Consider the following 23,645-nt stretch of genomic DNA (forward strand, 5'->3'; position numbering starts at 1 on the left):
TTTCTTTCTTTTTAATGCAATCGAAAGAAGTAAAGCAGCACTTGCCTCTTTTATAAAATTAGAACACATGTTTCATTTGTTGAGCTAGTTTAACCCTCTGCGACTGACGTGAATTAAATTTCCCTATTCCACTGACGTGGTGGTCCACCAGACACCATTACGATAGCTTATATTTTCTCGTCTAATTTTGCAAACGTTTTCAAAGCATTCCTCTTTTAAGTTCCAAGGTGAACGTTTTTATTTATTGTATTTTTTTTATAATTCAAAAAGTCAATTCATTTTAAACGGTATTTATTTACATGGCTAAAATTGACCCCGCAAATTTTATACCTATAAAAAACAACAAAAATATATTCCATATTATATTTTTTTCAACAAGAGCTTTTACTTAATTTAGTGTACATTAAAGTTCATCAATCTTTCAAAAAAGAGAAAAATTTAGCGGTTAAATAAAAAGATATTTCATGTCAAACATGCCGATATGCATTTTATAGTTAGGCTTTCCAAAGCTTATACGCGGCTTTTAAAAGTCCCGGATGAAGTTCTCTTAGAACAGTGAAGGCGATCATTAATGCCTGAGTAGTCCATCAGAACAAAATAAACTAGAAATATAAGATATCGAAACAACTTCACTGACGCGTACGCTAAAAAATTATGACTTAAATACTGAGATGGTTGTCTCCCAGACACCTACCTTAAAACTGACGTGGTTGACTCGTAGACACTTTTCCGCTCAAAACAACGTATGTGCTCCCTTCTATCGCTTTCAAAACACTAACTCACGCATGAGTATGCAATATGATGGTAAAGAGAGAGCGTGAGGAGAAGTCTGTAAAATAACGGCACAAAATCAATTTTTAACACGATTTTATTAGCTTGGCCTGAATGTAACGGAATTTTTGTGCTTAATTTTCACCGGTTTCTGGAAGTCTGATTAATTTGAAACTTTGCATACGTATCATGGACCGATGACAATGCATTAATGTGGTGGTGTGGTGACATAAGGTCAACGGACATAAGGTCAATTGGCCTTATTACCACTTTGAATGGCCATAAGTTTGATTGAAACTTTGCACACGTATCAAGGCTCAATGACAATGCATTAATGTGATGGTGCGGTGACATAAGGTCAACGGCCAGAAGGTCAATTGGCCTTATTACCACTTTGAGTGGCCATAAGTTTAATTGAAACTTTGCACACGTATCAAGGCTCGATGGCAATGTATTAGTGTGATGGTGCGGAGACATAAGGTCAACGGCCATAAGGTCAATTGGTCTTATTACCACTTTGAATGGCCATACGTTTGATTGAAACTTTGCACACGTATCAAGGCTCGATGGCAGTGCATTAATGTGATGGTGTGGTGACATAAGATCAACGGACATAAGGTCAATTGGCGTTATTACCCCTTTGAAAGGCCACAAGTTTGATTGAAACTTTGCACACGTATCAAGTCTCGATGAAAATGCATTAATGTAATGGTGTGGTGACATAAGGTCAACGGCCATAAGGTCAATTGGCCTTATTACCACTTTGAATGGCCATAAGTTTGATTGAAACTTTGCACACGTATCAAGGCTCGATGACAATGCAATAATGTGTTGGTGGGGTGACATAAGGTTAACGGACATAAGGTTAATTGAACTTACGACCACCCTAAATGACCATAGATTTGAAACCTTGCACATAATGCGAAAAACGCATTCCCTTATTAATGATAGAAGTGTATGCATGGCACATCTACGAAAGAGCATACTGGAGCCCTTTTTAACACGCTTTTATTAACTTGGCCTGTATCTATCTATGTATCTATGTATCCATGTATGTATGTAACGGAATCTGGAGTGGAGCCGAAAGCCCCTGTAATGCAGAGCTCCGAACTCCGTTCCATCTTTTGAAGCATTTTAAGATAGGTACATTTAGCTAGTGCGGGCCACCAGACCAAGGCACCATAAAGAAGAATCGGGCGCACAATGGCAGTGTAAATCCAGTAGGTCACCTTAGGGGAGAATCCCCAGGGGGTGCCAATTGCCCTCTTGGAGGTGAACAGCTCTGCTGCTGCCTTCTTGGATCGCTCAACTATACGGCCACTCCATAATAGCTTCCTATCCAGAATGACTCCCAAATACTTGACTTGATCGCTTAACGCTAAGAACGTACACCCAATTCTAGGCGGTGTAAGATTTGGTACTTTGTACCTCCTCGTGAAGAGGACAAGCTCGGTTTTATCCGGGTTGACTTCCAAACCTGTGGCGGGTTGTACTCCTGGAGCAGCTCCAGGATGTCAGCTGGGTCCGTTGGCGTGACTGGAACCCAGGCTCTAGCTCTTGGTTGTGAGGGGATATCACGCGCCTCCACTACCTTCAGGCGCGCGCCCGGATATACCACCCCTATCAGCGTGACGGCGGCCCTATAGAGGTTTACCGACCTGGCGTCGTCACAGGCGATTAGCTTGACATTGCCCTGGAACCACCCTGCATCGGTGTAAGATGGCGGTGGACCAGGGTTGTCTTTCTTAACCTTAACGGCCACCGTAGCGAGCGCGGCCTCGATTCACTTCCACTGTTGTTTCGGGATCCTGCCATCTTCGCTGCTCTCGTCTATAATGCCAATGAACTGCCGACCCTTGGCAACTTCGGCGAAAGACCGCGTCCAGCCTCCCTGCGTCTTGGCCCTTTTCGGTGCCGTGGGGTTGGATTCATCCATGGACCGCTGGTGTTTCGAGGTTTCATCACTCTCGACTAAAACTTTTAAAACTACTTGAACTAAAAAATTGAAACTAAATAATAGTTTAAAAAAATTAAAAAAAAACACGCTTTTATAGCAAACCGAACTAAAAAATAGAAAATAATTTTCAAAATAAAAGAGTTTATATAATACTAGTAGAAGGTCAAACAATCGTTTATAGTTAATCACCTCAAATAAAATTATAATAAAATTTAAGTTATTAACGGAATAATTTAATTCACAGTAAAAAGCGAAGAAACCGCACAGTATAAAAGCAGCGACAGTGGAGGCACGACAATCAGTTTGATTTAAGCAAGCTATTAGTTGCGAAGATAAATGTTATTGTGAAGTACTTTAATAAATTTTGCATTATTGAATAGTGGAGTTATTTATTCAACAGTTTAGTGATTCGAACGTTAGTAGAAGGTTGCAAATAAGAGGAATTGCAGTAAATTCGTTACAATAATTATCTCAGTGAAAAAGGGATAAAATTACCAAAATCTTGGCCACAGCCTAAGGACCAAAATAGACAAAAAGGGACCAGCGGACCAAATGGGGTTGGAAAGGACCATTTTTGGTTCAAATGGACCAAAAGTGGCAACCGTGTTTGTGAACTACCCTATAGTACAGGTATGCAATTCATTTAGTTAGCGGTTTCTTTACGATTTTCATTGAATTTGCCACAATTATTTATCGAGTAAAGAAAACTAAAATACAACCACATTCCCAAAGTAGTTTATTTTTTTACCATAAATCAATTCCAACAACCAATTTAATTGCTAAGCCAATAGATAACAGCAACACTTGGTAATTTTGCAAATATTTAACCACCCAGCAGTGAAATCATTTAGTTTCAAACTACGAGGCAGTATAAAATTGCTTCGGCTATAATTCGTTCCGAAGGGTGGAGGGCGAAGTAAGTTAGCATTTTATTGAAAAATACAACAGATTTGAGAAATCTCCAGTACAAGCAGGAGATGGTGAGCGAACATGGAGCCCACATCCAGGCAGAACATGGCGTGGACATCCAGTGACTTCCCAGACTGTGGAGCGGAATCCCGAATATGTTCCAAGGAGCACATGAAATAAACTCCTAAGAGGCGAGTAAATTGTTCAACAAACATACGAGCCCTCAACATCTGACAAAGATAGGTTCATATAGGGAGTACACAGGGATATGGAAGCAGCCAAACATTACCAAAACTCTCCCTACTACGGCAGAAAAATGCAAATAAATAAGGAAAAGGAATTAGGTGATATGAGAGGATAAAGGAGTCAAAAAAGCCTAAGACAACGGGAAATTTTGACTTCCTCATCTACATACAAGTAGTGATCATTGATAAAATTGAACCAGGTGCAAAAAAAAAAAACACGAAAAGATGGTTACTTTTAAAAGGGCAAGCTCTTGAACCTAATGTTTGAAGTCGACTGTGAAAAAGTAACCTGCGAGGAGCTGATGCTCGAAACAGGCAGTGAGAAAGCATCTTTTGGCAGAGCTTGGTTGAAAGCGGGTATTTAAAGACTCGGGTTACGGTAGCAAAAAATCATCGATGTTCTTAAGAAACTCAGAGATGGAGTGAGATTGAGGTTGAGGGAGTAAGGCGGAGAGGGGGATTTAGTGGAAAGGGATGGAAAAAGGAGAATGAAGAGGATTGGGAATGGGAGAAGGATAGACGGAAGGCTAAGAGAAGGAAGAAGAAAAGGACAAGGAGAAGAAGGATACGGATCAAGATAAGGATTAGGATAAGTATAAGGAAAAGGATTGGATTGAGAATAGGGATAAGGATCAGGATGAGGATAAGGAAAAGGACGAGGATAAGGATAAGAATAAGCATAAGGACAAGGATAGGGATAATGAGAATGATAAGAATAAGGATAATGATAAAGATAAGGATGAGGATAACGATAACTATAAGGATAGAGATTAGGATAGTGACAAGGATAAGGATAATGAGAGGGATGAGGTGAAGGAGAATGAGAGGAAAAGGCGAAGGAGAAGAAGAAGGATATAAAGAAAACGGAGAAGGAAAAGTTCAAGTCCAAGGAAAAGGAAAAGCGAAAGAGAAAAGGAAAGAAAAATAAAACAGAAAATGAAAAGTAAAAGTTAATAAAAATGGAGGGAAAAGGAAGAGGAAAATTAGAAAGAGAGGGAGAGAAGAGATATAACTTCTCTTCAAATTTTGGATGTAAACGTAAAAGCCTCAAAGCATAAATATGGTTGTTCGAGCCTGCAGAAAGCCGGTTTGCCTATGGAAAGCGGTTTTGCATCCGTTTAAGGTGGTTTTCGGACTTGAACCTCCAGTCAGGTACCTTGAGGTTTTTGTTTGTTGAATCTATTTGTTACAAAACATGGAATTTTAGGGAATAGTGCGATTTCTAAACAGCGCAACACGTGTTTCACTATTGGGTGGTTATTTGTGCATGGCTGTGTAAGCATTCCTTCAATATTCGCTCAACGTAATGATGGCGACGCATTACAAATGATAAACGCGATTGCGTCCAATAGGAAATTAGCATGCAGATGCAGTAACAAACCGGCATTTCTTTAGCATATTTCAAAAAAAAAAATATAATGACAAAATCCAAAGACGTAGAAAACGTTATTTGGCTTAACATTTCTTCTTCTTCTTCTCCGATTGACTTATGCGCTGGGCGTCCTATGAGTTTTACGATTCATTTGCCATTAGCCTTGGCCCATCCATAAGTATCCCTGTGAAGTGCAAGCAAAAGACAACTTCAAATAAAACGATGTTCGTAAAATATGCGCGCGGCCTCAACGCGTTGGAAGTGAAAGAACATCGATCCAAAGATTGTAGATCGGTCGAACGTGGAAAGGAGGGATGGGAGGGTCTACATAGAATTTGTTATTGTTAATTGAAGAGAGAGTCTCGAATTTATAGGAATGTAAAGTGAAAGGAGTTTTACTGGTTTCTTTTCCATATTAAGCACCACAGCGGCTTTTGCTGTTTAAAATCGTGCACACGGGAGGGGGGGGGGGGGGGGGGGGACTCTTTTACAACAATGATGTTTTGCACATGCACAGGCAGCTGATAAGCCGTTGTTGCATGGTTCGTGTTTGTTGTTGTGCCACATCAAGGTAAATTGGCCAAAGAATGTTGTTGGCATTTGCAAAATGTGAAATCGGTAAAAGAATGTATGGATGTGGCAAATGGGTGGAGAATGTGGGACTTTTTATACCTTTCATGAAAATGAAATGGTATATTAATTTCGTCACGAAACCGAAAATTGTAAGTCCTTAAAGGAAAATAGATAGACCCACCATTAAGTATACCGAAATAATCAGGTTGAAGAGCTGAGTTGATTTAGCCATGTCCGTCTGTCCGTCTGTCTGTTTGTATGCAAACTAGTCCCTCAATTTTTGAGATATCTTGATAAAATTTGGTGAGCGGGTGTATTTGGGTGTCCGATTAGACATTTGTCGGAACCGACCGGATCGGACCACTATAGCATATATCCTCCATACAACCGATTTTTCAGAAAAAGAGGATTTTTGTAATATCTTACCCAATTTAACAGATTGAAGCTTCAAACTTCACCATATACTTTCGTATATTGCACATATTGTTGCCTGAAAAAATTGATGAGATCGGTCGTATATATAGTATATATCCCCCACAACCGATTGTTCAGATAAGGAACTTTTCGTAATTACTGCCCCATTTTAAGAGCTAGAGGCTTCAAATTTCAACGAATGCTTAGGTATATAGCATATATTGTTGTCTGAAAAAATCATAAAGATCGGTGGTATATATAGTATATATATGGTGGTATATATAGTATATATATGGTGGTATATATAGTATATATATATAGTATATATATATATTTTTTTTTGGCAAATTTTAGCCCCATTTTAACAGCTAGAAGCTTCAAATTTCACCGAATACTTACGTATATAGCATATATTGTTGTCTGAAAAAATCATAGAGATCGGTTGTATATATAGTATATATCTCATACAACCGATTGTTCAGATAAGAAACTTTTCGCAATTTCTACCCCATTTTAACAGCTATAAGCTTCAAATTTCACCGATTGCTTACGTATATAGCATATATTGTTGTCTTAAAGAATCATAGAGATCGGTTGTATATATAGTATATATCTCATACAACCGATTGTTCAGATAAGAAACTTTTCGCAATTTCTACCCCATTTTAACAGCTAGAAGCTTCAAATTTCACCAAATGCTTACGTATATAGCATATATTGTTGTCTGAAAAAATCATAGAGATCGGTGGTATATATAGTATATATCTCATACAACCGATTGTTCAGATAAGAAACTTTGCGCAATTTCTGCCCCGTTTTAACAGCTAGAAGCTTCAAATTTCACAAAATGCTTGCGGATATAGCATATATTGTTGTCTGAAAAAATTATAGAGATCGGTGGTATATATATTATACACTTCATACAAACTGTCATTTTTGCCCCTTTTTTACGGCTAGAAGCTTCAAAATTCATCAAATTTCATCAAATAGTTACGTTTACGTCATATATTTTTGAAATACGTGATTCGTAGTCATAGTTTTTACATGCAGACCACAAAAAACGTTAAGCTTTGCAGCCTCACACAGATTACCTACCTATTTTTATATCTCTCATGAATTAATTTCGTCACGGAACCGAAAATTGTAAGTCCTTAAAGGAAAATAGATAGACCCACCAAAATCGTAATTACTGCCCTATTTTAAGAGCTAGTGGCTTCAAATTTCAGCGAATGCTTACGTATATAGCATATATTGTTGTCTGAAAAAATCATAAAGATCGGTGGTATATATAGTATATATATGGTGGTATATATAGTATATATATATATAGTATATATATATATATTTTCGCAAATTTTAGCCCCATTTTAACAGCTAGAAGCTTCAAATTTCACCGAATATTTACTTATATAGCATGTATTGTTGTCTGAAAAAATCATAGAGATCGGTTGTATATATAGTATATATCTCATACAACCGATTGTTCAGATAAGAAACTTTTCGCAATTTCTACCCCATTTTAACAGCTATAAGCTTCAAATTTCACCGATTGCTTACGTATATAGCATATATTGTTGTCTGAAAGAATCATAGAGATCGGTTGTATATATAGTATATATCTCATACAACTGATTGTTCAGATAAGAAACTTTTCGCAATTTCTACCCCATTTTAACAGCTATAAGCTTCAAATTTCACTGATTGCTTACGTATATAGCATATATTGTTGTCTGAAAAAATCATAGAGATCGGTTGTATATATAGTATATATCTCATACAACCGATTGTTCAGATAAGAAACTTTTCGCAATTTCTACCCCATTTTAACAGCTATAAGCTTCAAATTTCACTGATTGCTTACGTATATAGCATATATTGTTGTCTGAAAAAATCATAGAGATCGGTGGTATACATAGTATATATCTCATACAACCGATTGTTCAAATAAGAAACTTTGCGCAATTTCTGCCCCGTTTTAACAGCTAGAAGCTTCAAATTTCACAAAATGCTTTCGTATATAGCATATATTGTTGTCCGAAAAAATCATAGAGATCGGTGGTATATATATTATATACTTCATATAAACTGTCATATTGACCCCTTTTTTACGGCTAGAAGCTTCAAGATTCATCAAATTTCATCAAATAGTTACGTTTACGTCATATATTTTTGAAATACGTGATTCGTAGCCATAGTTTTTACATGCAGACCACAAAAAACATGAAGCATTGCATCCTCACACAGATTACCTACCTATTTTTTATTTTATATTTATCTTAAAAATCGTTTAGATATGTTCAAATTTCACCAAATGCTTACGTGTATAGCATATATTGTTCTCTGAGAAAATCATAGATACCGGTGGTATATATAGTATATATCCCATACAACCGATTGTTCAGATAAGAAACTTTGCGCAATTTCTTCCCCATTTTAACAGTTATAAGCTTCAAATTTCACCGATTGCTTACGTATATAGTATGTATTTTTGTGTCAAAAAATCAGATCGGTGATATATATAATATATATATGATGGTATATATAGTATATATATATAGTATATATATATTTTTTTTACGATTTCGCCCAATTTTAACAGCTAGAAGCTTCAAATTTCACCAACTCCTTACGTGTATAGCATATATTGATGTCTGAAAAAATCATTGAGATCGGTGGTACACATAGTATATATCTCATACAACCGATTGTTCAGATAAGAAACTTTGCGCAATTTCTGCCCCGTTTTAACAGTTAGAAGCTTCAAATTTCACAAAATGCTTACGTATATAGCATATATTGTTTTCTGAAAAAATCATAGAGATCGGTCGTATATATATTATATACTTCATATAAACTGTCATTTTGACCCCTTTTTTACGGCTAGAATCTTCAAAATTCATCAAATTTCATCAAATAGTTACGTTTTCGTCATATATTTTTGAAATACGTGATTCGTAGTCATAGTTTTTACACGCAGACAACAAAAAACCTGAAACTTTGCATCCTCACACAAAGTACCTACCTGTTTTTTATTTTATATTTATCTTAAAAATCGTTAAGGTATGTAGATCTGTTCACTATATATTTCTTATCTTATACATCCGATTATTCGGAGATTACGAACGGGATAAGATTATTGTTCAGCCCCATTCATGAAAGGTATGAAGTCTTCGGCAAAGCCGAAGACAGTCCCGTTCTTACTTGTTTTAACTTGCTTACTGTTTGATAAATTTAGTATTATGCTCATACTTTTTCGTATGAGAGTATTAAAATTCGAGTTAATTAATAATATTTTGGTTACTACCAATTTGTGATTCTTTTCCGGATCAATTCGGGGATATTTCAGAATAATTTTGCGATTGCTTGAAGACCGTTTCGGCACTATTCCATCACCGCTTGGGGATTGTTTTCGGAATTAATTCGGTGCTATTTCAAGAACATTTCGGTATCACTTCAGACCGTCTAGGTTTTATCCCAGGACGATTTCGGGACTATCTCGGAAGTAATTCAATACTGTTTTCCGAACATACTGGGTGAATTAGATACTATTTCAGGACCGTTTGAGGATCGATTTGCAACGTCTTCTGGATTACTTCTACGATTATTAAGAGGTTAAGAAGTATCACACAGTCCTTGAAGCGCAAATTTTAATATACTGAGTCTTCATAGGTCAGTCTGAACTTGGACACCTTTCCATGCGCCCAAACATGTGAATTAAAAGATATAACCCTGTTAAGTTTCACGCCCATGACTAGTAGCGGTCATGCCTATTTTTACAAAAACATTCCCGAGAGTGATAAGTACGTATGTATGTGTCTTCCAATAAAATCTTAATGAAATGTGTCGCAGAGTCCTGTAGTGATTCCGGAATAGTCTCTAAATGATGCCAAAAATTATCCCGAAATCGCAATTCAGTGATCTACATAGAAAGAGTTATTATGAAATAGTCCCGAAACGATTTCGAAAACAATGACAAAACGAACTCGAAACAAAACTGGAATTAAATGGAAATACTTTGTCCTGAAAAAAATCTAGAAAGGACCCTATAATGATCACAAAATAGTTCCGAAATTCCGAAACAATTGGCACTATCCCGAAATAGTCCTAAAATTATCCTGTTGTTGTTGTTGTTGTAGCAATGCTCACCCCACCTCATAGCCGCGACCGATCCCAAATTGTCATCAATATCCTCTAACGGGAGTCCAAGGAAACTTGCCGTTTCAACAGGGGTGGACCATAAGGAAAGGGGTGTTAGAGGCGTTGGTTCCACATTACAATTAAAGAGATGGTTGGTGTCATGTGGGGACACATTGCAAGCAGGGCATACATTTTGTATGTCGGGGTTGATTCTGGATAGGTAAGAGTTTAACCTGTTACAGTATCCAGAACGAAGTTGAGCAAGAGTTACACGCGTTTCCCTGGGGAGTATGCGTTCCTCTTCCGCGAGTTTTGGATACTTTTCTTTAAGTACTGGATTCACCGGGCAATTCCCGGCATAAAGGTCCGACGCCTGTTTATGGAGTTCACCGAGGACCTGCTTGTGTTTTTTCGCTTCATACGGCTGGGTTCTCAGGTGCCGTATTTCCTCAAAATGCTTACGGAGATGACTCCTTAAGACCCTAGGCGGTGCTGGTTCATCAATCAGATGTCTGTTGGGATGCCCAGGCTTCTGGGTATTCAACAGGAACTGTTTGGTCAGCATCTCATTTCTCTCCCTGATGGGGAGTATTCTCGCCTCATTATGCAGATGGTGTTTTGGGGACATTAGAAGACAGCCCGTGGCGATTCTGAGAGCAGTATTTTGGCAGGCCTGTAGTTTCTTCCAGTGGGTAATTTTTAGGCTTGGCGAACTTTTGGGTGACGCGTAGCACGTAATCGGCTGGCTAATTGCTTTGTATGTAGTCATGAGCGTTTCTTTATCTTTTCCCCAGGTACTGCCAGCGAGGAATTTGAGAATTTTGTTACGGCTCTGAATTCTCGGAACAATTGCGGCTGCGTGCTCACCAAAATGTAGATCCTGATCAAACGTCACACCCAAGATTTTAGGGTGTAGGACAGTCGGTAGCGTAGTGCCATCGACGTGGATGTTCAAAATGGTCGACATTTGGGACGTCCATGTTGTAAATAAGGTCGCGGAAGATTTAGTCGGTGATAATGCCAGTTTTCGCGAGGCGAAAAAACTGGAGAGATCAGGGAGGTAGCCGTTTATTTTATTGCATAGCGCATCGATCTCTGGGCCTGGGCCTGTGGCCATTATTGTGCAGTCATCGGCGTAGGAAACGATTGTGACTCCTTCCGGTGGTGAAGGTAGCTTAGATATGTAGAAATTAAACAAAAGTGGGGATAGGACACCACCCTGTGGCACCCCTTGTTTAATTCTCTTTGGTTTTGATGTTTCGTTTCTAAATTGCACCGATGCCTGCCGACCACCCAGATAATTTGCGGTCCACCTTTTAAGACATGGGGGAAGGGTAGACCCTTCCAGGTCTTGCAGTAACGAGCCATGGTTGACAGTATCAAAAGCTTTTGATAGGTCTAGCGCTACGAGTACTGTTCTATGGTGGGGGTATTGATTTAAACCGCAATTTATCTGGGTGCTAATGGCATTTAGCACGGTGGTAGTGCTATGGAGTTTTCTGAAGCCATGCTGATGAGGGGCTAGCTGCAAATTAGCTTGGAAATAAGCGAGCAAAATGGCTTCAAGCGTCTTTGCCACTGGGGATAGGAGAGATATCGGACGATACGACTCACCTATGTTAGCTGGTTTCCCAGGCTTTAGTAACGGGACCACCTTGGCCATTTTCCACTTCTCGGGTATGACAAAAGTGGAAAGAGACAGGTTGAAGACATGCGCTAAATATTTGAAACCCTCTTTCCCTAGGCTTTTAAGCATCGGCATGGCTATGCCGTCTGGGCCCACTGCTTTGGATGGTTTAGCGCAACCAATGGCGTCCTCAACCTCTTTAGCAGTGATGGTGATTGGTGACGCGCTGAATTTGTGTTTATGTGCGTGTATATTGGCTCTCCGTCTACCTTTGTCGACCGTAGGATGCATTATATATTGTCGGCAGAAAGCGCTCGCGCATTTTTTCGCATCCGACAGCACTTTGTCGCCAAAGGCGATGGAAACTTTGTCTTTGTGCTTAGTCGGATTCGATAGGGACTTTACGGTGGACCAAAGTTTACCCACACCGGTAGAGAGGTTACAACCTCTTAGGTGCTCCTCTCATTTCGCCGGCTTGTGTTTGTCCACAAGCAATCTGATGCGTTGGTTTATATCCCTTATTTGGGGGTCGCCTGGATCAAGCTGTCTTATAAGGTCATGTTCTCTCGCTAAGTTTGCGGCCTCCGCCGGGAAGTGGGGCCGGATTTCGGGAATTCTCCCGGCGGGAATGAAACGTGCCGAGGCGGATTCAATGACCCTACGGAAGGCACGCTCCCCTTGGCGGGCATCAGTCGGGATAGGGAGGGCAGCAAAGCGGTTGTCTGTAAAAGATTTATATTCTTCCCACTTTCCTTTTTTGAAGTTTATGAAAGTGCGTTTTTCGGTGACGATGAAGTCGGCGGTACGCTCGAGCGAAATAAGTATGGGCAGGTGGTCGGATGCCAATGTTACCATCGGCTGCCAGTTGACGCAGCTTACGAGTTCTGTGCTCACGATTGAGATATCTGGCGAGCTGTGACAGCTTCCTGCCATACGTGTGGGGGCGTCTTCGTTTATTGTGCAGAACGTCGTTTCTTCAATTGATCCGCCAACATCTCACCCCTACTGTCCGCCCGCAAGTTTGAATGCCATAGATCATGATGGGCATTTAAGTCGCCTAAGATAATGCGATTGTTTCCAGTGAGTAAGGCCCTGATATTAGGGCGGTATCCACTGGGGCAACAGGTGGCAGGAGGGATGTAGATGTTGATGATTTCTAGGTTTGCATCGCCTAACCGGACAGATAGGCCTTGACGTTCTAAGACATTGTCCCTGCGGTCGATGCCAGGATCAAATATATAATATTGCACAGAGTGGTGTATGATAAACGCGAAGCCGCCTCCATTTCCGCTCTCGCGGTCTTTCCTGTGGACATTATACCCAGAGCAGGTCTGCAACACAGATCTTGCTGTGAGTTTAGTCTCTTGAATCGCAGCAATGCGGATGTTGTGCCGCTTCATGAAATCGACTATCTCCGTAATCTTCCCAGTTAGTCCATTACAGTTTAACTGCAGAATTCTGAAGTGCATAAGGGGAGACGCCGCCACTCTGGGGGTAAGTGACGGGTGACTACGCCTGGGTTGTGGAAGGCCAGGACTCAATTGCTGAAAACAATATCTAAACGGTTCTAGATTGACCCCAATATATACGGAAACAATACAGTTATGGTGCTGCTGTGATCTCGAAATAGTTTGGGGAACTATCCTAAAACAGTCAGGAGTTGATTCTGAAATAGAATGATCTTCTACCACACAGAAGATCCTGGTGAGGTCACCCCTCCTCAATTTGTACGGAAAATTAAAATGGAACACGGCGTGAATTTGAATAAAAACTCGGTCTAAATCTCCTCGGACATATATCGCGCTTTGAATTTTTCGTATTTTTTTAGTATACCTATCAGCTAATATCTTAGGCTTCTCACACTCACGTCGCTCGATCTCACGTTCCTTTCTTTAAAGTAGGAGCTTCTCTTCCCTCTTCAAATTCGGGTAGCGCTTCTATAGGCAGCGACCTTTGTTTTACGACGCAAATCGACATTCCTCATCGTACCAGTTGCTTCTCCAGGCTTGCTGGAAACCTATGGCGTCCACAGGGGTGGTATAGTAAATTAAAAATCTGCTTCCACTGACACAGATGTCAGCCCGAAGATTGCTCTCATGTGTTAGAGCCGAGTGGAGTAATCATCAGCTTTATATGTTTATGTGAGCAGCTTTCTGGCTGCTCTGTGCACTTTCTTTGCTTGGATCGCTCTATGCATATCAGTGGCACTGGTTTCTACTATGCGTACCGTTAATCACGACGTTATCTATTTGGTTCCCCGTTCTGACAGCTATTACTGCAGATGCCCATATTGCAAGTCGAGGTGAAGTCAATCGTACTGCTTGTTATATCGTTCAGGTTGAATTTCCTTGCCCAATCTGGAGTGAAGACCATGCTGTCGCTCACCCGCAGGCGCGAATGATAGTACTTGTTGGCGAAATCTCATTCCCACCATATAACCAACGCGTAGTCTTCATCAGAAAGAAGAGGTTTAATCGCAAACGTTTACTAACTTTTTTTAATTACCGGATATTTTTACATTGCTTCCCCCAAGCTCCGCGCATAACCTGAATACAATATGTGGATTTTAGTCACCTCTTACGACAGGCAGTAAGGTATGTATTATAAGCCCACTAATAATCTCTAATTATTACATGAAAATTCCTGGGAAAATTACAAAACAAGATGAAAAACTGTTCCATAATGACTTTGCATGTAATGTGTCAAGGCGAGCTCTCAACTCTGGAATCAGCTGTTTGCTTCCATTTTCCTATGTTTTAACTAAATATGTATGTTAATATATCTAAATATACTCTACCATAGGAATACTCTTCCCACCAAAAAAAAGGTAATTTTGTTAACTTAATTCAAAAGAATCATTTATTTACATAGTACTCCAAATTGAATTTGTTTCCTGGACTCCAGATTTTTTTTTTTTTATTTTTAGCTGTTTGTTGCATGCATTTTCCTCACAAACCATTCACATCCAAATACACATCTATCAATCTTACAAGTAATCTTTCTTCAAAACCTTCAACACGAAAATGGGCGAACACGCTGACGCTTGACGTGTCACCTGGAAATTTAGTGTTGTGGAAAGAGGCGACATACTCATCCAGCAGAGCGGATATAAATAAAAAGTTGGAAAAGGTAACAAACTTTCACAGTCGCATACACACATACACACCTACATGATTTAGTATTGTTTATGTTTCAAGGAATGACACTAAAAAGCACAGACGTTGCTTCAGAAGGGGTACAGAATAATGTTTCGGTAAGTATGAGTGTTATCTATCTATCTATATATATAACAAGTAAGGAAGGTTAAGTTCGGGTGTAACCGAACATTACATACTCAGTTGAGAGCTATGGTGACAACATAAGGGAAAATAACCATGTAGGAAAATGAACCGAGGGAAACCCTGGAATGTGTTTGTATGACATGTGTATCAAATGAAAGGCATTAAAGAGTATTTTATGAGGGAGTGGGCCATAGTTCTATATGTGGACGCCATTTAGGGATATAGCCATAAAGGTGGATCAGGGTTGACTCTAGAATGCGTTTGTACGATATGGATATCAAATGAAAGGTGTTAATGAGTATTTTAAAAAGGAGTAATCCTTAATTCCATAGGTGGACGCCCTTTCGAGATATCGCCACAAAGGTGGACCAGGGGTGACCCTAGAATTTGTTTGTACAATATGGACATCAAACGAATGGTGTTAATGGGTATTTTAAAAGGGAGTGGGCCTTAGTTCTATAGGTGGATGCCGTTTCGAAATATCGCCATAAAGGTGGACCAGGGGTGACTCTAGAATGTGTTTGTACGATATGGGTATCAAATTAAAGGTATTAATGAGGGTTTCAAAAGGGAGTGGTGGTTGTTGTATAGGTGGTCGCCTTTTCGAGATATCGCCATAAAGGCGGACCAGGGGTGACTCTAGAATGCGTTTGTACGATATGGGTATCAAATGAAAGGTGTTAATGAGTATTTTAAAAGGGAGTAATCCTTAGTTCCATAGGTGGACGCCGTTTCGAGATATCGCCATAAATGTGGACCAGTGGTGACCCTAGAATTTGTTTGTACAATATGGGCATCAAACGAAAGGTGTTAATGAGTATTTTAAAAGGGAGTGGGCCTTAGTTCTATAGGTGGACGCCGTTTCGAAATATCGCCATAAAGGTGGACCAGGGGTGACTCTAGAATGTGTTTGTACGATATGGGTATCAAAAGAAAGGTGTTAATGAGTATTTTAAAAGGGAGTAATCCTTAGTTCCATAGGTGGACGCCGTTTCGAGATATCGCCATAAAGGTGGAGCAGGGGTGACCCTAGAATTTGTTTGTACAATATGGGTATCAAAAGAAAGGTGTTAATGAGTATTTTAAAAGGGAGTAATCCTTAGTTCCATAGGTGGACGCCGTTTCGAGATATCGCCATAAATGTGGACCAGTGGTGACCCTAGATTGTTTGTACAATATGGGCATCAAACGAAAGGAGTTAATGAGTATTTTAAAAGGGAGTGGGCCTTAGTTCTATAGGTGGACGCCTTTTCGAGGTATCGCAATAAAGGTGGACCAGGGGTGACTCTAGACTTTGTTTGTACGATATGGGTATCAAATGAAAGGTGTTAATGAGTATTTTTAAAAGGGAGTGGGCCTTCGTTCTATAGGTGTTCGCCTTTTCGAGATATCGCCATAAAGGTGGACCAGGGGTGACTTTAGAATATGTTTGTACGATATGGGTATCAAATGAAAGGTGTTAATGAGTATTTTAAAAGGGCGTGGGGCTTAGTTCTATAGGTGGACGCCTTTTCGAGATATCGCCATAAAGGTGGACCAGGGGTGACTCTAGAATGAGTTTGTACGATATGGGTATCAAATTAAAGGTATTAATGAGAGTTTTAAAAGGGAGTGGTGGTAGTTGTATATGTGAAGGCGTTTTCCAGATATCGACCAAAATGTGGACCAGGGTGACCCAGAACATCATCTGTTGGATACCGCTAATTTATTTATATATGTATTACCTGCCAAGATATTAAGGGTTTTTTATTTCGCCCTGCAGAATTTTTTCATTTTCTCCTACTTAATATGGTAGGTGTCACAACCATTTTATAAAGTTTTTTCTAAAGTTATATTTCGCGTCAATAAAACAATCCAATTACCTTACCATGTTTCATCCTTTTTTTCGTATTTGGTATAGAATTATGGCATTTTTTTCATTTTTCGTAATTTTCGATATCGAAAAAGTGAGCGTGGTCATAGTCGGATTTCGTTCATTTTTCATACCAAGATAAAGTGAGTTCAAGTAAGCACGTAAACTAAGTTCATTAAATATATGTCGATTTTTGCTCAAGTTATCGTGTTAACGGCCATGCGGAAGGACAGACGGACGACTGTGTATAAAAACTGAGCGTAGCTTCAACCGATTTCGCCCACGTCATAAAATCTATGCCCCCACCAAATTTCAAAAGGATTGGTTAATTTTTGTTCGACTTATGGCGTTAAAAGTATCCTAGACAAATTAAATGGAAAAGGGCGGAGCCACGCCCATTTTGAAATTTTCTTTTATTTTTGTATTTTGTTGCACCATATCATTACTGGAGTTGAATGTTGACATAATTTACTAATATACTGTAAAGATATTAATTTTTTGTTAAAATTTTACTTTAAAAAAAATTTTTTTTTTAAAGTGGGCGTGTTCTTCATCCAATTTTGCTAATTTTTATTTAGCAAATATATAGTAATAGTAGTAACGTTCCTGCCAAATTTCATCATGATATCTTCAACGACTGCCAAATTACAGCTTGAAAAAGTTTTAAAATACCTTCTTTTAAAAGTGGGCGGTGCTACGCCCATTGTCCAAAATTTTACTAATTTTCTATTCTGCGTCATAAGTTCAACTAATCTACCAAGTTTCGTCGCTTTATCTGTCTTTTGTAATGAATTATCGCACTTTTTCGGTTTTTCGAGATTTTCGATATCGAAAAAGTGGGCGTGGTTATAGTCCGATATCGTTCATTTTAAATAGCGATCTGAGATGGGCGCCCAGGAACCTACATACCAAATTTCATCAAGATACCTCAAAATTTACTCAAGTTATCGTGTTAACGGACGGACGGACGAACGGACGGACGGACATGGCTCAATCAAATTTTTTTTCGATCCTGATTATTTTGATATATGGAAGTCTATATCTATCTCGATTCCTTTATATATGTACAACCAACCGTTATCCAATCAAACTTAATATACTCTGTGAGCTCTGCTCAACTGAGTATAAAAAGAAGTGTACATTTTGATTGTCACTCCATAACTCGAGAACGGATAGAAAGATTGCCATGAAATTTTTAGGAAAGATACAGGAAGGAGAGATGATGGTTAGTTGATTTTGAAATCCCAAATCAGTTTAGCCATTCTTGAGTTATGATTTTTTTTTAGAAAAATACTATATAAAAGAAAGTCGTGTTAGTTACACTACGCATAAATCAAGAACGGATGAACCAATTTGACTGAAAATTGGTGGAGAGGTAGCTTATAACCAGGGAACGGACATACGATACTTTTTATCCCGTTCTGGCTAGGGTCTTGAGATCAAAACGTGGACCAGGGTAATCCTGGGATGTGTTTGTACAATATGGGTATCAAATGGAATCTATTTATGAGTACTTTGATACTGAGTATTTTCCGTACCCCTGGATGACTCGGGTCTCGATATATAGGCCAAAACGTGGACCCAGGCACCCCTAGAATGTGTTTATACAATTGGATATCAAATGAAAGCTGTTGATGAGTGCTTTAGTACAGTGTAGTTTTCATACCTATTGGTAACTAGGGTCTCGAAATATAGGCCAAAACGTGGACCCGGACATCCCTAAAATGTGTTTATACAAATTGGATATCAAATGAAAGCTGTTGATGAGTGCTTTAGTACAGAGTAATTTTCATATCCCTGGGTGACTTACTTCCTTAATTGGCGCTTAACCGTCTAAACGGTTATGGCCGTCCAACAAGGCGCGCCAGTCGCTCCTTCGCTACGCCAACCGGCGCCAATAGTTCACACCAAGGGAGTTTAAATCGTTTTCCACCCGGTCCTTCCAACGGAGTGGGGGCCGCCCTCTACCTCTGCTTCCATAGGCGGGTTCCGATAGAAACACTTTCTTGGCCGGAGTATCATCTTTCATTCGCATAGCATGACCTAGCCAGCGCAGCCGCTGCGTTTTAATTCGCTGGACTATGTTGATGTCTGCGTATAGCTCGTTACAGCTCATCATTAAATCTTCTTCGGTACTCGCCATCGCCAATGCGTAGAGGTCCATAAATCTTTCGAAGTACTTTTCTCTCGGACACTCCCAAAGCCGCTTCATCTGCTGTTGTCATGGTCCATGCTTCTGCCCCATATAGCAGGACGGGTACGATAAGTGACTTGTAGAGTATGATTTTCGTTCGCCGAGAGAGGAATTTACTTTTCAATTGCCTACCTAGTCCAAAGTAGCATTTATTGGCAAGATTTATTCTTCGCTGGATTTCAGTGCTGATGTTGTTGCTAGTGCTGATGCTGGTTCCCAAATAAACGAAGTATTTTACTATTTCGAAATTTTGGCTGCCAACAGTAGCGTGGTTGCCAAGGCGCGTATGTGCTGACTCTTTGCTGGATGACAGCAGGTACTTCGTTTTGTCCTCATTCACCATCAAACCCATCTTTACCGCTTCTTTTTCCAGTTTAGAGTAAGCAGAACTAACAGCGCGGGTGTTTAGGCCGATGATATCAATGACATCAGCATATGCCAGTAATTGCACGCTTTTATAGTTTATTGTTCCAGTGCGGTTAAGTTCTGCAGCTAGTATAATTTTCTCCAGCATCAAATTAAAGAAATCGCACGATAGGGGGTCACCCTGTCTGAAACCTTGTTTAGTTTCGAACGGCTTGGAGAGGTCTTTCCCAATTCTGACTGAGCTGATGGTGTTGCTCAACGTCATTTTGCACAGCCGTATAAGTTTCGCGGGGAAACCAAATTCAGACATAGCGGCATATAGGCAGCTCCTTTTCGTGCTGTCGAAGGCGGCTTTAAAGTCGACGAAGAGGTGATGTGTGTGGATTCTCTTTCCGCGGGTTTTTTCCAAGATGGGTGGGCTTCAATCTTTCGCACAATACACTTGAAAGGACCTTATATGCGATATTAAGAAGGCTGATTCCACGATAGTTGGTGCATTTTGCAGTATCCCCCTTCTTGTGGACTGGGCAAAGAACAGTTAGATTCCAATCGTCGGGCATGCACTCGTCCGCCCATATTTTGCTAAGAAGCTGCTACATGCGCCTTACCAACTCCTCGCCGCCGTACTTGAATAGCTCCGCGTTCAATCCATCAGCGCCCACGGCCTTGTTGTTTTTCAATCTGGTTATTGCTATTCTAACTTTGTCATAATCGGGCGGGGGGACATATATTCCATCATCATTTTCGATTGCGGGATCGGGTTCTTCATCTCCGCGCGGTGAATTGCTGCCTCCATTTAGGAGAGCAGAAAAGTATTCCCTCCATAATATAAGCACTCTCTGGACATCAGTTACAAGGTCGCCGATTTCATTCCTACAGGCGTTTGCCCCGGTCTTCAAACCTTCCTTCTGTCGCAGTATTTTTTGGTAGAATTTTCGGGCGTTATTCCTGGTGGCTAGCAGCTCAAGCTCCTCGCACTCACGCCTTTCTGCTTCTGCTTTTTTCTTCCTGAAATGACGTCTCGCTTCCCTTTTCAACCCACGATAGCGTTCACACACTCTTCTTGTCGCGCTCGCTTTTAACGTAGCCCTGTAGGCAGCGTCTGGGTGACTAGGGTTTCGAGATAAAGGCCAAAATGTAGATCAGGGTAATACTAGGATGTGTTTTTACATTATGGGTATCAAATTGAAGCTGTTGATGTGTGCTTTAGTGTAGAGTAATTTTTATATCGCTGTGTGACTAGGGTATCGAGATATAGGCCAAAACGTGGACCCGGATACCCCTAGAAGGTTTTTGTAATATGGATAGCAAATAAAAGCTGTTGATGTGTGCTTTAGTACAGAGTAATTTTTATATCGCTGAGTGACAAGGGTCTTGAGATATAGGCCACAATGTCGACCCGGATACCTGTACAATGTGTGTGTATTATGGATATTAAATGAAAGCTATTGCTGAGAGCTTTAAAGTAATTTCCATTGTAATATTCGATTTAGTAGCATCAACCTGGCAAAACTGATAAATAAGCATGCGAAGCCTAAATAAAGACATGAATTAATAATACCCACATACCTATATATGTACCTATGTACGTCCTATTCGATTTGCCTGAAATTTGGTGTATTAATTTGCCTGTATTAGTCTACGATCCGGGAACTAGACCAGAGACGGACTGGGACTGGGATTAGGACCACCATCTGGGACTGGCAATAAGAGATGAAGGAGAATGAGAAGAACTGGAGAGAAGAGAAAAGAGGGTAGGAGAAGGAGACTGAGAAAGAGATAGAGTGAGACGAAATAGAGATAGATGAATCGAAAAAGACGGAGGGAGGAGTGAATAAAAGATTAAGAAAAATATAAGAAGGGGGAGGCAGATTTAGACGGAAAGAGTTTATTAAGATGTATGCAGATAGACCAAATTTAGGGCATAACAACGTCTGCCTAGTCTGCTAGTCTATCTATATATACTGTCACGGATATTAGCATCACTAAGCTATACCATCACTAGGGCGATGCTCAGACCATGCTAAGCGATATTTACGTCAATAATCAAATCATGTATACACATATATAAGGCAGCCGAGAGATGTCACACACAGATGCATTTACTTATACGCCTATGTGTGCGCGAGAGACTGTAAACTACAAACACTCACATCTAATTCAATCATTATATAAATCATTATATAAATCACTCCAATATTCAGTATTGCCAACTGGTCTTTATTTAGATTACTTTGTAGAGTAGTACTTCACAATTATAACTCACAACCAATAGCGTGCTTAAATCAAAACTAATTAGTTATTACTCAGCTTGCGCTGCTTTTATACTCTCTGTTGCCCCGTCCGCATATTTCTAGGTTTAGACGTTTCACCTTCTAGAATTGTTGTGTCTCCTGCTTGGTAATTTCATTATATATGCGTGTGTATGTGTAAGTAAGAACTTCGGCTAATGACCACACGTGTGTGTGTGTGAGATATCTCTTCACTTCGAGCTGCTAGTTATGTATGTGCATGTACTTCTCATCGCCTTCCATGTATGTGTGCAAATGATGATTGATGTATGCATGTACACAAGTTTAGCTTGCTTTAATGCTTTTGTTGGTGTGCCTTTATTTACTAACAGCTTAGTGATGCTAAAATTCACCATAAAATGCTATGCAAAAAATTTCCAAAAAAAAGTCGGCAGACAAAATTGTTCAGGGCCATCGTTATAACTGCTTAGTGTCTTCTCAGTCACATCGACTTGTATCCGTGACTGTGAACAAACAGTGGCAAGATTTGTATATTGGAACGATTTTCCGTCATCCCTTGTCAAATTTGGGTTTGAGAGAAACCTGTTTCGGCGTTGTGCCATCATCAGTGTCGATTTTCGTTCTGATCTCTTGTTGTCGTTTGTCCTGTATTTATAGTTCGTAGGTACATGAGCAGGTATTGTCAAAATTGATGCTTGTGTACATTTAGTTATGTGTATGTGCTGTGTGTTCATTCAGAACCGAGGGTGGTTTTTACTGATCGATTTGTGTGGCTGACTGGGGCAGCTAAAAATCCGTAACTTCAGTCTATTGACCTTCTTTGTGGGTTTGTTGTTTTGGTGCGTTAATTGTTTTGTGTATATTTGTTGTTGTGTGTTTGTCTGTTGTACCTGTGTGACTACTTTCTTTCTTGTAAACAAGTTTTAAAGGCTCGAATATTGTGTAAGAAATTGTGTTTATCTGTTCGTTTATTATTCTACCGTCGAATGTTTTCTGTTTGTAGATTTCCATGTTTTCGAGTACGCTGAGATGTCGGCCTTTTGCTTGCATGTGAAGAACCCTAACTGTTTTATTGATGTTTGCTGGGGAACATTAATTCTCGACCATGTGATTCGCGAAGTGAGACTCGGTTATAATGTTTGGAATCCGAATTTTTTGGTTGTAATCTGTAATATGTTCTCTGAACCTCGTTCTTATTTGCCGTCCTGTTTGTCCTATGTAACTATGTTGGCATCCGCAGGTAAGCTTGTAAACGCCGTGGCTGCTAAACGGATCCTCTGAGTTAGTGTTAGTTCCTAATTTCGCCATTGTTCGATGTTTTGAATGCTGTGTTAATGTTGTATTTTTTAAAGAAGTTTGCCAATTTATATGTTTCTTTTCCAGTATATGTCATAGTCGTCCAGCTATTATTTCCTTTTCCTTTTTTTCTTTTGGTTCTCCGTTTGTCCTTCTGAGCTTATCTACTAGTGCTTTTTTATATACGTTGTTTGCAGCGATATTATATATGACCCCAAGTGCTCTCTTATATGCCTCTTGTGTAAGAGGTGTTCTTTCAAGTATATTTACCAAGTGCCTTATGCTGTTGAGGGTGATTTGAGGTATTGTGTATTATTGTGTCGGTGGCCGTTGGCTTTCAATATATTTCATAGTTAAATCTTTCGGCTTCTTTATCAATATTTATCGTGAGGTCTAGAT

General features: G+C 39.7%; 1 protein-coding gene and 1 long non-coding RNA gene across 3 annotated transcripts in view; both read right to left on the reverse strand.

The window, feature by feature from the left end:
• Positions 1–23,645, reverse strand: part of LOC137251338 (tRNA dimethylallyltransferase) — a 689,017-nt gene that overhangs the window by 355,955 nt on the left and 309,417 nt on the right. The window lies entirely within an intron of this gene.
• Positions 350–896, reverse strand: LOC137251340 (uncharacterized). Its single transcript, XR_010953214.1, has 2 exons — positions 695–896; positions 350–602 (listed from the first exon to the last, which is right to left on the reverse strand). It is a non-coding gene; the product is annotated as an uncharacterized lncRNA (long non-coding RNA).

The sequence above is a fragment of the Eurosta solidaginis genome, chromosome 4, assembly GCF_040869045.1.
Source record: "Eurosta solidaginis isolate ZX-2024a chromosome 4, ASM4086904v1, whole genome shotgun sequence".
Lineage (NCBI taxonomy): Eukaryota > Metazoa > Arthropoda > Insecta > Diptera > Tephritidae > Eurosta > Eurosta solidaginis.